Source organism: Neovison vison, chromosome 2 (assembly GCF_020171115.1).
Source record: "Neovison vison isolate M4711 chromosome 2, ASM_NN_V1, whole genome shotgun sequence".
Taxonomy (NCBI): Eukaryota; Metazoa; Chordata; class Mammalia; order Carnivora; family Mustelidae; genus Neogale; species Neogale vison.
In genome coordinates, this window is record NC_058092.1 from 177,551,168 (window position 1) to 177,565,385 (window position 14,218).

Consider the following 14,218-nt stretch of genomic DNA (forward strand, 5'->3'; position numbering starts at 1 on the left):
GGTAAATAACGATGTGTTTGTCCACGTACTTCCACACTGCTATGAACAACTCAACAGCACACGTGTGACTGGACCTGAGTTCCGCAAAACTGAAAGAAATGAGAAAGGCTCTTCTCTTCCCAGCTCTTTGTGCAGAGAGGATGGCCGCTCCCCCCTGGTTATCTTGGCTCCCCTGCTCTGGGGCTCCTGATTGGGTTCAGCCAGTGGGACACACCAACAGAACAGAAGGAGGACAGAGAGGATAGAGCACTGATTCCCCTCTCCTCTCCCTCCATGCAAAGTTGTAGTTTCCTGAATGGTTGGAATTCCTCGCAGCCCCAGCTAGCCTCAGCTCTCTGTGAATGGTGCCCCTCGTTAACGACTGAGACACCTTTCCTTCCCTTTCAGGTCTCAAAGAGGGGACAATTTCCATTGTCGCTAGTCTCCCGTTGCATCACCATCCCCATTGCTTCCTTGCACCTGCCCTCATCTCTGTAGTCCAGTTCATCCCTCTCCCAGGTGAAACAGGCTTCAACTGAAGCCCTTGAGTTCACCATCATTTTTGCTAAGACCTAAGAGATTCAACCTCACAGTTCCATCCAGTGCATATTTATGGAGCACCTGCTGTGTTCTGGGAATCAGTCTGGTACTGGTGTTACCAACGTAAGGAAGTCAGTTCCTTCCACCTGCTGGCTCGGGGGGCACTTGTAGCATAGGTCTCCCATGGTCCTCTGCAGGACTTCTTCTCCCAAATTTGGTCATGGCTTAGCTCTTCTCTAGGGGAAAATGAATTAAGATGGTGTACATTCTGTTAAATTAGTTCCTGTTCAGGTGTCAGCATCAGATAAATCTGAACCCAGTGAAAACATCTATGCCTTTAGAAAACTTCTAAGAACTTTATCCAATAGGACACATGTGGTGAGTTCAAGGAGGCCGGGGGGGAGCTAAGTGGAAGTAAACCTGTCTTTCTCAGGTGTCCCCATTTCGGAGAAGGGTACTGCCAACCATCTCGTCCCAAACCTACAGCCCTAAAATCTGTTGCTCCTTCTCTTGAAACCTCTCTCTGGTTCACCGTCTCTTATCCATCATCACTTCTATTGCCTTGGTCCAGGCCCTTAACTTTTCTCATCTGGCTTGGGATGAGCATGGGGAATGGATGGTGTCCTCACCTCTGAATTCCCAGCCTAGCACCCTATCTGGCATCTGGCGGACCCTCAACAAGGTTGATTGCATACTAAAATTCTATCATAGTGGCCTCCTGCCTTTCTTCCCCCACCTGTCTAGCCTGCCTCCTACTTCACCAGGTCTTTCTCAATCAGAGATATGTTTACGTTATTACTTGCAGTCTTTCAGTTGTCCATCATGACCCTTAGCAAAGGGTTGCCGCAGTTGCCGGCCCTGCTAGAACCCCATCCAAGCTGCCTGGCCTGGCCTAGAGCCAGCTTCTCTCTGGCTTTGTCCCCTGCCACTCTTTTGTCACATATCACTCTCCACCTTCCTGCAATCCCTCAAACATGCTATGTGTTTTCCAGTACGTGTGGCTTTGCGCCTGTTGTTTTTCCCTTCTAGAAATCTGCCATCTCTATGTCTCAGAAATATGTCTCTCAAGCAACTTGCTTCCTTTTTTAAAAAAATTTATTTATTTATTTGACAGAGAGAGAGAGAGAATTCACAAGTAAGCAGAGAGGCAGGCAGAGAGAGGAGGTGGATGCAGACTCCCAGCTGAGCAGAAAGCCCAATGTGGGGCTCGATGTGGGGCTCGATCCCAGGACCCTGAGACCATGACCTGAGCCAAAGGCAAAGGCTTAACCCACTGAGTCACCCAAGCGCCCCAAGCAACTTGCTTCTTGATGTCTTCCCTATGTACCCTCCACTCTCCTGCTCTGGAGCATAACCTCACCCTCCTGTTGTCTTTTTGTTTGCTCCTGCTTCCATGATTGCTCTTGACCCTCTCTCGGCATTACTTCTCGACCTGTCCTCATCCAGTTATAGAAGGGGATGAATCCTGGTTCAGAGACCCTTAAGAAATGCTGTTAAATTAGATTGAAGCCAAGATACCTTTCAATTCAGTGATTCCGGGTTTCCCAGAGACAACTCCAGCTTTTGCTTGCGGCCCCAACATAATTTTTCATTAGTGCTCCTTTTCACTCTCAGAAGTGACCCAACCATAAATGATATGGTTGCCCCACCTTACTTGAACCACAGTACATAGGTGGCTGGAATGCTTGCTCAGCCTGTCTGTAGGGCCAGCAACAGACGGGCTCAGGTCTCCTTGCCAATGCTGGCCACCAGATCCACAGCCCTGGCTTCCAAAGGCCCAGGCCTGAATAGCTGTGGGGCTAGGCCGAAGAGGTTGCCCATGCAAGTTCAAAAGTCTGTGAGCCTGCAGCCCAGTGGGCTAGGACCAATCAAGGCATCCAACATAGTCAAACTTACAAAGAGGGTCCCATGATGGCCAGTTATCCCTGCCCTATCTATGACCCAGAACAACCCTAACCAAAGTCAGAACAGTAGGGAGAGAGCAACAGGACTCCATGCTCAGTGCAGGAAATCCCTCAAACCCTGGTCCCACCAAGGGCAGGCCATTCACAGTACCTGTCTATACGAAGTGGGGATACTTTATCACAACAACTGTCCCTTATCAAGGGTCAGAGGAGTGGCTCCTGGACAAGGTGCCCAGAAAAGAGAAAGAGAAACGATGAATGCCTGTTCCCCCCCACGCCTCCTCCACTTGCTTGACAAGCAGTCTGGTTACCCTAGCCTCTTTTCTGAACTTCCTCCCTCCTCCCCCGCACCTCAGACACTTCCATCTCTGTTCCCTGGGCCCCTCACAAGAATACGAAATGGCCACCCGGATGTGGGGCTGCATAAGGAGCCCTTGGTTCTTTGAAATTCATCTCGAATCCATGAGTGTTTCCCACAGCACTCACAGCTCTGAAATCAGAGTAAAAGGCAACTGAATGCATTTACCAAAAATGTGTCCCTCTGCATGTAAGTCTCCAGGAGTTATCTGTACAACCATCTCCCCACAGCTGCCCTCCCAAAAGGTCAGCCTTATTATTTCCAAAAGAATCAAGCTCCTTCTTGACCTCAAAGTTTTAACTTGTGACCTTGAATCCATGCTCCTGACTTTTTGTTTAATTCATCATTTGAGTAGCTTTTGAATAATTCCCATCCCAACCCCGGCTATATTTAGTTTTTCCAAAGGGACATACCTCCCTCATTGTGTATCAGGCAATGCCCTGCTTTAAAAATACATGCCAAGAAGCAAAAATGCAACTTTGAAAACAAAGTGATCACTACAAGACATTCAGAAGGATTCTGTGCATGATGAGCAGTTTCTTTACAAATTGAAAGTGCTCCTGAATTTGTTTGTAACTTCTTAAAGCAGGGACTTTGGGAACCCCTGCCAAGTAAAGACCATCTCTCAAATTATGGTAGAAGGCATTTTATTTTATTTTATTTATTCCAAATTTCTTAGAAATACTTTTCTTTTTTGTCCCCCATCTCAACTTATGTTACATAGAATACAGGTGTATGCTTGAACTATGCCCTCCAAAATAAAATAAAATAAAATTCTGCACCAAGGAATATGACAAAACAATTTGGTGGCAAAGCTGTGAATTCTGAGACTTTTCAGCAGATTGGTGATTTATTGCCCACCATGTATAAGATGCTCCATACACTTAGAAGCGGGGGTCATAGTTGAACCAGAAATATTCTCTATTTTCAAGGAGCTATCCATTTGGAGGGTAAAAAAGAGAGAATATGAACAACTTACATAAGACAGCAAATAAGCTATGAGATCTTGAATAATTATGCAACTTTACTGAGTCGGCTTTGTTGATGATAAAAATGGAAGTTGGTATCTCATAGCCTCTCCATGAGAGTTAGAGGAGGTGATGCAGATTAAGGGTACATACAGTGTTGGGAAACAGAATAGGGCATCATCAGGTGTCAGCCATCCAACTCCTGTAGCTCTTATCCATCCACATGTGTCTTTTCTGGTCATTGAAGAAAGTAGAAAGAAGAGATTATTCAGTTAGGAGAGGAAGGCTGTGTGGAGGAAGTGGAATGTGAGAAGGTCTTTAGGGAAGGGAGATGGGATCAAGGAGGAGGAGTCCATGCTAAGGGAGTGTGTGAACTACAGCAGGAGGAAGGACAGGCTCAGCAGGACCCTATGCCAGGTTCTAGAAGCTGTGGACAGGTCTGGCTAGCAGAAAGGACACCTAACAGGGAGAAACAGGAGGTAAGCCTGGAAACAAAGTTGGAGATCAAATTTTGAAGAAGTTTGACCTTCTCAGCTGAGATATTTGACTGCTACCCTGTAGGCCATAGGGAGCCACCAAAGATTTCTGAGAAGAGGAGTAATATTGTGAGTTATATATGAGATACATTTTCTGGTAGCAGTGGACTAAATGGATAACAGCAAAGAAACTGATCATAAGGCTATGTTAATAGCCTGGGCAGGAGGTTATCAAGAGCCTAAGGAAACACAGAGACTGTAGAATACAAATGAAGGAGACGTTCTGGAGGAAGATCAGCAGGCCTAATTTCAGGAAGGATGGCTGGAGTCAGCTTTCAGTAATTCACATTTTGAACTTGGGTATGGATGCCATTAAAAAAGTTAGGGAGCCCAGGAAGAGGAACCAGTCCAGGGGCCAGGTGAGGAGACATTTGTAGCTCTAGTGCTTGAATTTAAGTCTTCTACTGGCAAGAAGGCCTTGAATTGAAATGACTCTGTTTTATCATCTGTAAAATGGGGATATCTAAGTATATTCTGTAACTTCACACAAATAGCAGTCCTGATTTCCAAGTTTGGGCTTCTCAGAGGCTGGAGTCTCTTCAGACATGATTCACTATAATTTGGGGAGTAAATGAATCACCCCCTGTGGGCTTATTTGTATCTATTACTAATTAGTCAGGAAGACTTACACAGGCTGGAAAAGTAAACTATGGGGCCAACATTCTTAAAAGTATCAACTTGGAAACCAGAAGCTGGGTTTCTTTGCAAAATGTCAGTTCCTTTGGTATATAAAATTCTAAATGCAGTTTTTAAAACCCTATAATTTCTTGGCAACTTGGATAAAATTTATAATACTGTGTCTGCCAGGGTCAGTCAGAAAAATGAACCATATTAGGTATTTTAACAGAGAGAATATAATGTAGGGATTTGGTTAAATACCTGTTGGATGACTGACAAAGCAAAATGAAAACATGGAACTAACACCATGGTAGTAGGTGAACTAACACCAAGGTAGTGTTGCTGCCACTACTAAGGAAGACAAAGAGGAAAGAATGGGATCATCAGAACCTACAAGCTTAGAGAAAGATTCCATGGAGCTGGGACTCAGAGTTCCATGAAGGGAGCACTGCCCAGTCATGATGCTCTCTGAGGGGTCCAGTGAGGCTGACTCTAGAAATGTTGAAAGAAGCTCAACCAGAACCAACTACTGGGTGAAGGAGTAATGCTGGCATGAGCAGCCAAATAGGAAGGAACTAGCCCTCTCCTCTGCTCCTTCCCTCCCACCCCCTATTGGAAGAACCAACAGGAAGCCAGCTAACAAAGAAGAAATAATTTGCAGAGTCCCTACAGAAGGGTGAATTTTGAGCTGAGAACCAATAGTTGAGTAACTAACATGAAGACTTTAAGGCATGATTTGGTAAGTATCAGATTACCATACTTATTTTCTGAACAAGCAACCACAAAACATAGGAACTGATTCAGATAATAGAGCATGGGCTAGAAATATTAAGCTATTCTCCTACAAGCCTCAAAGAAAAGGAATTAACTATTTTGGGGGTGGGGGAAGTGAAAGTTCTTATAATATTGGAATGTATAGAGGAATCTTATTATGTATAGAGATTGAAGCAGACATACCCAAATCCTCCCAATTATCCCCTTGAATCATCCCCTCCCCTGAGTGTTGGCAAGACCTGGAAATTGCTCTTAACTAGGAGAGTAGGAAAAGGTGATGAGTGATGAGATGTCACTCCTTTGATTACATAGTGTTATGTGGATTCTGTTCTAGCAGATTGCAGTGAGAAATGTTCTCCTGCTAGCCTTTTCTTCATGGCAAACATCCATGTTGTGAAGTGTTGGTGGCTTCTAGGAGCCGAGGTGGCTTCCAGGGACAGCCAGTAAGAAGCAGGGATTCTCAGCCATTCAATAACAAGGAAATGAATTCTAAACAACAATCTCAATGAGCTTGAAACAATCCTCCTCAGAGCCCCCAGTCAACACCTACTTACAGCTCTTCTGAGACCTTGGGCAGAGGACCCACCTGAGCCGTGGGCAGACTCCTGGTGCATGAAAACCATGTTAGTAAATTAAACTGTGTTAAGAAATGCAGTTGCTTTAAGCCACTCACTTTGTGGTAATTTGTTATATGGCAATACAAAACTAACAGGGAGACGATCCTTATTTGTCTGTATCCCCTCGACATACAGCAATGGCCTAACAGCTAATATGAGTTTTTAGTCTTCAAGGAGCCACCTAGGGGAGAGCAAGCAGACAAGTACCCAGGCCATCCAACCAGGTGCAATGTGGTCACAATGTAGGGGTGCCCAAGGGGACTCAGAGCCCGGTGGAGGGAAGGCTGACAAGAACAGGAGTATGGGAAGCCTTCAAAGGAGGAAGTCTAAAGGAAGATGAATTCATTAATTAGGAAAGTGGGCTCTATGCAGAAGTTCAAAAAAATTAAATGGTTCTGGATTGCTGATCAATTTTCTTCAACTTCATACATGTAACAGAAATCAGAAGGGGTTCTTCCGTAAGTTGTTTTGCTTCCATTGGATTTATACTCATATTCCAGCATTCAATTGAAAATCCAGAATCCACAAGAGGCAAAAAAAAAAAAAAAAGTGTGTTTGAACTTAAATATGTCTCTTGATAGAGATTAGATTAGTGATTGTTTGTCTTAATAACCAGCACTTCCTCTTGAAACTGTGCCCAAAACAACCTTAAAAAGCTCTGATTTCATGAAACGTGTCACTTCCTCTCCACTCACAGCCCCCTTTTTCCTTCCTTCCCCTGGGTCTCACTTTTTTTTTTTTTTTAATGTAGTACTTCAGTGTTTGAAATAATAACCCTCTGGCTGGCTGATATGCTGTAACTCCCATTTTTCTGGGGAGAGTTTGATCTTAGCCAAGGTCACAGCACAGCAGAGCTAAGATTCAAATCCTCACCCCGGGAGTCTCTAGCTGAGCCCCTTAGCAGTTTTCTTGTCATCGTCTGAACTTGGACATCTGAATTCCCACCCACGCCCGGACTTCACAGGCATGTCCCTCCCTTCCCATAACTTCATGGAGCTGGTTCTTTGGGACTCACACACATGACCAGCCCAGCCTTGCCACTCCTTTTCATGCTAATCGGGGAAACTCTGGGGCAGAACCATGACGGTGGGGATGAGCGCCTCCCGGCTCCCTTTGGACTTGATTGCCCTGCACCAAGGACTGGAGGACAGAGCAAAAGTAGGAACAGAGGGAAGGGAAAAGTGACCATGGCTGTTTCAACCACACCGTAACAAGCTGAGGAATTCTTGCATATTTGGTCAAAGACACAAGTCCCTGTCCCCACTCCTGTCTCTTTCACATCGGCTTCCCAAACATCCTTTGATCAACCTCTTACCCATCTCAAATCATCATGGAAGCTGATAGGGAAGAACACTGTCTTCTGTGAGTTCTCTAAAGTGCCATGTCCTCCTCCTCCCATAAGGGCAGCATAATTAGTCAAGTAGAAACTCCTCGGGGTTACCATCTCCATTAAGGTGGACTATTCACTTTTCAGAGAGTATGAAGAGCTGCTACTCTATTTTAAATAAAGCTAATGCCAAGGGACCCACATTCAAAGTTCTAAAACAGCAGCTACTCACCCACCACCACCCACAGATTGAACGATTAGGATTTCTTTTTTTCAGGTTGGTCTATTATTTATTTAGAATCAGTACTAATTTCTATCTGGATGATGTCATTCAAGTCGACATCTCAAAAAGCATCCAATAGTACAGTCCTTCTCCCTTAAAAACATACTAGGGAGGTCCTATAACACGGCCCTCCATAGCCATGAGCCAACTTCTCCCAAATACAAGAGTGCTCATGAACTGACCTCAGAGACACCGGAGCTGGAGGTCTCAGAGACAGAAGCCCAGGCATCTAGGGCTCATTTCCCTTTCTTTCTTTCTTTCTTTCTTTCTTTCAATTCTTTCTTTCAATTCTTTCCTTTTTTAGTAGGTTCCATGTCCAGTGTGGAGCCCAAATGCAAGTCTTGAACTCATGACCTTGAGATGAAGACCTGAGCTGAGATCAAGAGTCAGATATCCAACCAACTGAGCCACCTAGGCGCCCCAACAAGGGATCATTTCTGTTGGAGCCCTGGCCTTGGACACCCTAGTAGTCACTGGCAGAGACGTCGAAGGCAAAATTATGACTCAATACTTGGTACAGCCTTCCCTTTAAATTCTGAGGTGGAAACTGTGGGGAGGAATTGGGGTGGGAAATAGATGGGTGGAAGGAAAACAAAAATAGAGCCTCTCTTTTAAAAAATACAATTAACTTAAAAATTAAAAATTAAATTAAAAAAAAATAGGCACAAAAAGAAGTTTCCTTAAGGAACATCTTTGCTGTGTGTCAATTAGTGAGCCTGCTCTTGCTGTAGGTTTTCTCTGCTGCCTCAGAGCCAAATCTTCAGCCTCCCACACAGATCTGTGAAACCAATTGTCTTACCCAAACATGTGGTAACCACAGAGAAGTGAAATTAATAAAACTGCTCCAAAAGATGATTTCTAAAGATGACATTCCTACTCTAGTTTTAGGCTTTCTTTCCTGCGGCCAAGTAGGGGCCTAAAGGGGGAATAGGAGTTGTGAGGTAAAGGATCTGGGGCCTTTTTTTTTTTTTTTTTTAATTTTAGAGAGTTTTTAGTTTAACATAGTTGTTTTTTACTGGGGACTTGGGGAGCAGAGAGGACTTAAGGGTGGAAGCCAAAAAAACCCCAAAACCAGAAATTATGAACAGATCAAGAGAGGCCTGTCATTCCTGATGTGCATGTCAAAGCCAAGGGGGGTGGAGGCCCACACTCAAGACCCCCACAAACACCCTCTGTTTGTTTCTCCCACCCCCACCCATTGGTTGAAGACAACCACTGAGGGCACTGTCAATGACATACCCAACCTGCCACCAAATGAAGAAGGCCCAGTTTAGCCGCAGCCCTCACAATGCCAAGAAGACAAGTAAAGGCCATCAGTCTCCATTACGAAGACAGTATTTTCCTCCCATATTATCTTGTCTGTCATGTCCTCCTTGGACTCTAAAGGCATCACTGTCTCATACATCATCACCATTTCTCCCCACAAAGATGGAGAGCCCGCGGGTGGGGTCCTTTTTCCAACAGTCCCGCCCTGGATGGCCAAGGGCCTTCCCCTGCTGACAGAAGCAATGCTCAGCTACCAGGGGAGACATTTGCATTCCAATTAGGCCCGGGGCTTTGAAGAGTGGGGGAGGACAGCCAGTTTGTAAATCCAAAGTTTAAATAAACTTCCACAATCTCTGGCTGTGCTGGGAGAGGTTCCTGTGACACTGAATGGGGAGGGAGAGGAAAAAAAACCCCTATCAGAAGAGTTCAGGGAATATGGTTACACTTAGTCTTGACAGGGCAAAGGCACGTTGTCTCTGAAAATTGAAATATGTATTAATAGTTATATTTAATTAAACTTGGGAGGCACCATTTTATTAAACTCTTGCAACAGACTCATTTTACATTTACAGAACATTTTTTAGGGGACAAAATTGAAGCTTAGAGGCTCAGCCAAAATTAGAAGAAAGCTATTTGTCTGATTTCTAGATCTTGATACTGCCGTGTATGAATTGGAACACTCCAGAACTTGTGCATATTTCCTAAATAATAATGTTAATGGTTCCTACTCATTGAGTCTTGGTATGTGTCAGGTGCTGTTCTAAACACCTTACGTACCTATTTTCATCTAATCTGCACAGGTATCCCCTCTTGAAGAGACAGACATCATTATTATCATGATCTACATTTTTCCAGCAGGCAGACTGCAGTGTAGGGAAATTTAAGTAACTCACCAGGTTGTCCCCCACTAGCCTTTGCTATAGTTAGGATTCAGATTCAGACTCTAGTGCCTCTCTATAGCCAATATAAATACTGATTTGTTGTCCGGAAGTGTAGACTATCATAGTAGAAGGAAGAAACCATGGAGTGTAGCAGCATTCATAACTGGGTTCCTCACCAGTGTTAATCTCAATAAAACCAGTTGAAAATGAACCTCAAGGCAAGTCTCGAATTTGCGTGTCATCCTTGCGCAGGGGCCATGCTAATCTTCTCTGTATCGTTCCAATTTTAGTATATGTGCTGCCGAAGCGAGCACTCAAGGCAAGTCTCAAAGGAGAAAACGTGTCACCAGCGTGGGTGAGGAAGAACCAGGCCTTGCCTTGGTTTTGAGAGGGAGAGCCTCTCTCCTAATGGTGAGTATAAGCTTGGTTCTTTCTTGGCATCAGCATGTGGAGCCACAGCTTGCTCTCTAGCAGGCAGTGCCACTGGGCAGATAAAGGAGACCAGGGCACTGCCCTGCCTGGCAACAACCGGCATATAGGACTCTAGCTCCCAGGCCAGCCAGTGGGCTGGGGTAAACTCACCGTTTCAGCCTGTCTCTGCTTAAAGGAGGTACTAGTTTGTCCTGGGCCCCCCAAACTTGCAGCCAAATGCTCTACCACTGAGCTATACCCCCCAGACCCCCCTAGATTGAACTGGGCAAGTCTATAGCATGGAATTTGACCCATTTGCTTAGAAAATGGCTGTGATGTTAAGGCAGCAGTAAGAGAAACTCCACCAACTCAAAATGATTTTAAGAGACTCTATGGTTTCCTAACTACAGTCCCTTTCATTCTGTTAATAGAACACTGATCTTGTTCAGCTAACCTTCCTTCTCACAGTCTGATGTTTCACTACACCCATATGGTAACTCCATTCCCTGTGCCACTGAGTGACTAAGGATGGACAAATGACAAATTTGTGGCCAGTCAGCTATGAAGGGGGGCTGTGGAAAGGTTTCTGCTCTGAATTAAAAAAAAAAAAAAAAAAAAAAGACACACACACACACACAGAAAGTAATGATCTTTTTTTTCCCCACTTGAAATTGTCATGACAGGATGTGATGGCTGGAACTACAGCAGCCATGTTGCTGCCTCAAGCTATCTCCCCTGAGAACTAATCCAACTACCCTGAGAAGGGCAGCCTAAAATGACAGAAAGAACTCAAGTCCCTTGAAGGCACTGTTAAGTCACCAAATTAACCAATCCCAGAGCTCTCTTACCTTGGATTTTTGATTTTGTAAGATATATATTTTTCCTTATGTATCAACAGAAGTCAGTGCAGGAAACACTGGTTGAATAAAATTAAATAAGATAATCATACTTACTTGGCAGTGCCTGCCATGTAGGAAATTTTAGCTATGATTACATCCATGTGTTTAAAGCTCCCAGGTCTATCTTCTCTCCTGCCTTTTGAGTCAAAAGTCTAATAATGAAGGCAGTTGGTCTATGTAACCCATTTCAGGTCTTCAAGAAGTCTCAGAAATATTCAACCTAAAAACATGTATACAGTCTGAATGGCAACAGTCTGAATGGAATCTATGCAAAGCACAGAAGTTTAAAAATTTGAACTAATACTACCACCTTATCTCACCTGACTACAAAGTAATAAAAACCCACAATAAAATATACATTCACAATATATTGTGAATTTCCTGGTCTCATTAATTGAATCAAAACTGAAAGTAGTATCTTCCCTCTTCTTTGTAAGTTGCACACTTTATGAAGAAAAAGCAATAATATTCCCAGCCAACATGTGCCTGCTATATAATAAATACACATTATAGATTCTTTGAAAAGAGTGTGAATTATAGTTGGATCCTGCCAGCTACTTTGAAGCATACCATTTTTCACTTAAGGCTAATTAGAGGATTGTTAATTAGCAAATCTAACATCCAATCGATCAGACAATGAAGATTTTTCACAACAATTGTAATATTTAGTTCTCTTTTTCTCATTTTGACAAAGCCTACTAGAAAGATATCATTTATAAAAACCTCCTGTCAGAGCTTATAACCTGGAAATGATCTGAAAGAATGAGATAATGTGGACTCTCCCACCCTTAACTTTGACTTGCTTTGGGATCTGGAGCAAGTCATGTCTTTTCTGATCTAATTTTTTTCCCACCTATGAAATGGGGAGGTTGAATTAGTTCAGAGTTTCTCAACCTTAGCACTATTGGCATTTTGGATCAGATAATTCTATAGATGTTTAGCAGCATCCCTGGCATTTACCCACTAGATGCCAGTAGCACCCCCACCACTGTCCCACTACAGTTGGGACCATCAAACACATCTGTTTGTTTGAAAAATTACCCCAGGCAAGAACCACTGATTTAGATCAGGGGACATAAATGCAGACAAGTGTCAAGATACTATACAAATGAGAGAAATAGACTAGATGAAAGAAAGGCAAATTTGAGAACATGTATCCTATCAAAAGGGGAGAATACTCCTCACCTCTAGTGGATGCTCATCATATGTTACAGTTGTTCAAGAGAGGACATGAATCCCATGATTCCGTGAAATAACTTGACTTCTCCTCCTCCTCCTCCTCCTCCTTCTTCTTCTTCTTCTTCTTATTCTTCTTCTTCAACTTGATAACTCATTCCTTGTAGCAGTTAAGAAGGTAGGTTCTGGGGGTAGACTGCCTGAGTCCAAATCCCAAGTTCAAATCTTACAGACTTCAATATTTAGCATGAAAAAAAAAATATTTAGAATGTTCCTTAACATGGCTAGGCCTTGGTTTTCTCATCAGTAAAATGAAGACAATAGTAAAACCTATCTCATAAGATTATTCTCAGGATTAAATAACACAACACATCTTAAAGGATAATGCACATTAAGTGCTTAACAAATATTAGCTATAATTATTCCTAAGATAAAAAAAATACTATAAGCCAAATTAAATATAACTGTAGATCAGATTTAGCCTAAAGACTACAGGTTTACAACTCTGAACTAGAAGATTTCAAGGGTTTGTTCAGGTTCCCTAAGGTTTTATTATTCCATTTTATGGAAGCAGGGACACTGATTAGCCTCTGATTAATTCTATAGAATCTAGTTGAAGAGACAGAGCTCTGACACAAGCAGAGATTGGGTAGTCAGAACAGAATTCTAACCAAATGGCAAAATATGTGTCCTCGGAGATCAGAAAGAGAGGTTAAAGAGCCATCCATGCTTTTTATTTAAGAAAAGATTGGGTTTTGTTTCTCTTTTTAAAAAATGTACATGAAGAAGAAAAGCATCAAATTTGGAAACTGACATCCTCAATAGTATCCTTTTAATAGATGCCATGACAACACAATGAGTTATTACTTACTTTCTAGCTAAAACAAATTGACAATTATAAGTTGGTATCATTAGCCCAATTGCTTTTCAGGGAGATAGCTGATAGAGGCAATAATAGATTGGTTTCTCCATCCTTATCCTCCCACTGGAAAGCAACATATCCACTCCTGATCAATACTTTGATCTGAGTTACTTATAATGCTGTCAGACAGGAGTGTTTGTTTCACTCCAGGGGGAAGAAATAAGATAGTTTTGCAAAATTTAGGCCAGGCATTAAATTGTCTTGGGTTAGCTGTTATTCTACTCTAGAGCCACATAACCACATCAGTACTACAGATGATCACAGAAACTAAAGGGGCAGCTGGAATAAGTGCCACTGCCTTTATTAAAACTATGACATGGAGGCATGGAGTACAATGAGCTCATGGTCGCCCATGTGTTTGAATCACATTTCACGAAAATTATTTGAGCACACACATTAAAAGCTTTAAAATAAAAGCTTAAACCACTTGACCCATAATCCCCCTTTCAAGAATTTGTCATAAGGAAATATTAAGAAGTTGGAATCAAAATGTATGTATAGAGATGTTCCATATAATGTTATTTATAATAGAAAAAGTAGGTGCCAAACTAAGTGACCAATATTTGAAGAGTGTGAGATTAATTAAGGAATAGCCAATTAGAAACAGTATTTCAAGGAGTGTTTTGTTGCATGAGAACATTCTTAATATATAATCTATGCAAAAATGGTGGCACAAAATTGGATATGCAATGTGATACCAGTTGTGTGTGTGTGTGTGTATAGTACATAAAAATGTGAACCCTAGTTATTTTTAGGGTG

General features: G+C 42.7%; 1 non-coding gene across 1 annotated transcript; it reads right to left on the bottom strand.

Annotated features, from left to right (window-relative positions):
• Positions 1-10,258: 10,258 nt before the first annotated feature.
• On the bottom strand, positions 10,259-10,365 carry LOC122901495. Its single transcript, XR_006383512.1, has one exon. It is a non-coding gene; the product is annotated as a U6 spliceosomal RNA (small nuclear RNA).
• Between the last annotated feature and the right edge of the window lie 3,853 nt (positions 10,366-14,218).